Source organism: Sinohyriopsis cumingii, chromosome 18 (genome assembly GCF_028554795.1).
Source record: "Sinohyriopsis cumingii isolate HCF-2022 chromosome 18, ASM2855479v2, whole genome shotgun sequence".
In the NCBI taxonomy this organism is placed as follows: Eukaryota; Metazoa; Mollusca; class Bivalvia; order Unionida; family Unionidae; genus Sinohyriopsis; species Sinohyriopsis cumingii.
Window position 1 is genome coordinate 92,373,355 of NC_142978.1, and position 4,150 is coordinate 92,377,504.

General features: G+C 34.8%; 2 non-coding genes across 2 annotated transcripts; both read left to right on the plus strand.

Annotated features, from left to right (window-relative positions):
* The first annotated feature begins 220 nt into the window (after positions 1 to 220).
* On the plus strand, positions 221 to 292 carry Trnap-agg (transfer RNA proline (anticodon AGG)). The gene has a single exon. It is a non-coding gene; the product is annotated as a tRNA-Pro (tRNA).
* Positions 293 to 2,312: 2,020 nt separating this feature from the next.
* Trnap-cgg (transfer RNA proline (anticodon CGG)) lies at positions 2,313 to 2,384 on the plus strand. Its single transcript has one exon. It is a non-coding gene; the product is annotated as a tRNA-Pro (tRNA).
* Positions 2,385 to 4,150: the final 1,766 nt, after the last annotated feature.

The following is a 4,150-nucleotide window of genomic DNA, read 5'->3' on the forward strand; positions in this document are numbered from 1 at the left end:
TAAATTCAGTTTGAGCTCTTTTTATAAACGTTATCTTGTCAATCGTCATTTACTCAATGTCATTCATAGATTTTGCGACGCTGGATCATACACATGAACGTAACCTGGTGAAGGCATACAGCAATAATAAATAAAGCGAGGTATGCATCATTACAACGTACAACATCCATCTTTAAACTTGACATTCATACAATTATCGGAACAGACATTTCATCATCACGGCTCGTTGGTCTAGGGGTATGATTCTCGCTTAGGGTGCGAGAGGTCCCGGGTTCAAATCCCGGACGAGCCCAACATTTTATCATGTTTTAATTTGCCCACTTTGTCGCAATCGATAATATCCTACTTTACTAAAACTTATTAAGCCCACATTTTGTTTTAATTCCTTTAAAGAGCAAAAGCGTCTAACAGCCAAGCCAGATAAGCAATGAAATATACATTTCTTCACTAAGCTCTGAGTAACACCTGTACACAATGACAATCTGATATTGATAACAAAGAATTGTCAATGTAGTGTCATCGTAAATTATCTGACTACATATATGGTATATTATTGCACATTTTTCAGTGGAAAGTAATTATGTGAATACGAGTTGTTGGTATACCAATTTTGTTTTATATAAAATCAAGGGTGCCAAAATACGCTTGAAAAATCAGCGTCCTCAATGTAGCTATAGCGGTTCTTATAATCATGTCTGCAAGCTAATATTCGTCAAAAGACATTTAAAAGTTCATACAGGAGATATATAGACATTTCAATTTATCATGCTTTACAAATGGTATGACCATGGCCAACAACAAGAGTAAACAGATACATTTCTAATCTATCTACGGTGCACAATTGTATCCCATGTATAACGATATAAGCATGGAAATGTAAAAAAGGATTATCAGTGCTAATACTTAACGAATTAAATATATGAAGACCTATCCGAGATGATGCTACACGTCTCTTCTTCCAAATATCTACAGCAATCATAGCCAAAATCACGCCTACAAATCTAGACCAAGAGTGTTTAATAAAAGTCGTTAGGCACGTGGTAAAGATTATTTACACACATTGTCATGCGAAACCTTTTGGTGCATATAACAGCAGTGCACCATTCAAAGCATCGATTATCTCTTCTGTTCCATTTGATACCATGCCTCTGGGACGTTGAATCGACAGCAATGAAAATGCGTCAGCCGCCATAATTCTAGTTGGAGAGTTCATTCTTTGACACTACTCGAAGGTTAATTCCAGCTTAGATATTTTTTTATACTCCAAATACCGGAAGGAATGACTCAAGGTTTTACATTTCCATGAAGGCAACACTCAGTTTCATTGATTACAAGAGAAGCTTGCTTTTTCTTCCGAGTTATCTATAGGAATTCCATGCGCTAAACAACAGTGATGTGAAGCGATTTTGATTTTGAACGTAGCTTTAACAGTTTTTCAGTCATATCGCTTCGATACCTGCAATGTGCCACTTTATAGTGATGTCTAGCAGTGGGGCATCATGCCGCAGACATGTATTATGATATCCCACCCAGTCACATTATCCTAACACCAGGCCGACCAGTCCTAACACTAACCTCTTAATGCTGAGCGCCAAAAGAGGCATCTGGTAGTACCATTTGTGTAAGTACTCCATGTAATATTTGAATACAGTAGTTAAAGAACCCCAAAGCTGAATTAGAAGTATTAACATATATTGTTATGCATCTCTTTATTGAATTGGGATAAAGGGATGGTATTATTATTGTGTTGAAAAAATATGCTAAAGATAATAATTCATTTCTTAATTGTTATGACGAAAATATATTTATTTGTTCAAGTGTATAGTTGGTCCTAATAATTTATATGATCGGCTATGATGAAAGCATTTCCTGTTGGTCGAATTAAACGGATATATTCATACGTCTTAAGATGGCTATATTTTGGTAGCTGACCCTGATGAAACTGAAAATCTACACAATGCTCACAATGGTTACTGACTAGTTCCTGAACGTTAACTGCTAAGAAGGAATGTCTAAGCAACTTTTAAAAAAGAACAGTAAACGAGCTAGTGTTTTAACAGTATGAAGCTGGGATGGTGTTGTATTTAGCGAAGACACATTTTGTGGACTTTTCGTAAGTGGTTTTTTGACACTTATCATATGTCAATGTCATTTATATATTCTGCCACGCTGTATCATAAAACTTGACCGTAAGCTAGCAAAACCATACAGTAATGACAAAATCCACTGAGGTATGCTGCATTAAATGTTTAGCCAACACTATTAAACTTGTCATACAGGCAATTATCGGAACAGATATAATTTTTAACTACGGCTCGTTGGTCTAGGGGTATGATTCTCGCTTCGGGTGCGAGAGGTCCCGGGTTCAAATCCCGGACGAGCCCAATATTTTATTATGTTTCACGTCGCCCACTTTGTCTCTATCGTTACTATAATGCCGAATCTTTCTTCACTTTTTTCTAAACTCTTCATTTTAATTGTTTCAAATAGCACAAAACATCTCACCGCTAAACCTGGTCACATGCACTAATACATATATGTAACTAAAAGTATATATCTACACAAAGGTCTGATTAACATTTGTGTACAATGACATATTGACAAAAACATCAGTGCAAGACAAATGTGTGCCTAAAGAGTGACAGGTGTATTCGACAGCATAAATCGTTGGTCAAAGGAACTAGTTATATCTTTGGGTATCATAACTCTCGTTCAGCATGTAATTCAGTAACAGGAAGGTCTAAACATTAGACACCTGGCCTGCACTAATGACAACGAAATAGAATCGTAAATATTGTGACTGAATGTGTGATATTTGGTCACACATTTTCAATACAAAGAATTATGTGAATGTGACTTGGTGCTATATCAGTTATTTATAAAAGAAAACGAGACGATATTCGCATGAAAAATTAGCGTCCTCTTTGTATTTATATACGATAGTACAACCAAACCTGTAAACAAATATTCTACAAAAAAGACATTAAGAACTATATACACCAGGTATATTGAAAATTAAATCTCATCGAACTTTGCTGATGACATGATCAAGGCCATCATCAAGAGCACACATAGAAATGATGATTGGTATAACAGCTATAAAACGAGAAGGTACTCATTTCTTATCTCTGTGCGACGCACGATTTTATCCCATGTATGATGGTTTTAGTTCTAAAGATGTCCATTTTCTATAGCTGTCAGAATTGTAATATAGATAAGCAGATTAGCTTGCGCATGTCACGTATAAGTCTAGACAAGTGAAAACAGCAATGACAATTCGATAATCAATAGTATGTATCTTTCATCTAATAACGTCATATCTACATGACGATATTCAGATTAAATAATATCAAAGAAAGTAGAAATTGAACAATTTGTTACATTGTTTCGATGAGATAATACATCACATTAATCAGTCGAGTAATATTGCCTTTCAACACCAATTACTACATAGTCGTTGAAACACCTATATTCTTCAATGAGTGTTCCCAAAACTTAACAGAAATTTCAACAATCTGGAACACACAAAAACAATTGGATGCAGATCTTTCTGTTTCTCTTATGGCGCTAAATAAGTTGTAGTAGATTTTGTTGTTATCGAATAATGGTTTTCAGACATCGTAGCGATATGTCTGAAAAATTCATAACATTGAAGTAATGTATCATTGACCAGTATCCACCATAACTAAATATCACTTCGCATTAAATTGCAAAGACTATTCGTTGCTGTAAGCCGAAGGATGGAAACAAAATACAAAGAATGCGTGACATAATTCTGCTCATCGTGAAATATAGTATACATGTAATGCATTGAACATGTAAAGCTTTATCATTTGATTTATATATTCTGTTTATCAATGTTTCAAAAGTCTGTTTCAGTATTTTGATGCAATTTAACCTTTAAATACTATTACCAAAATGTCCTTTATCATACATCTGATCGTCACTGATAAGTTCAGTTTTAGCACATTTCACAAGCGTTATCTTGTCAGTCGTCATTACCCAACGTCATCTATGGATTTTGCAACGCTGTATCATAAAACATGAAAGTAACTTGGTGCAGGTATACATCAATGATAAAAAGATAGAGATATGCTGCATTATACTATACAACTTCCATCATTAATCTTCACATTCTCTTTTTCGACAC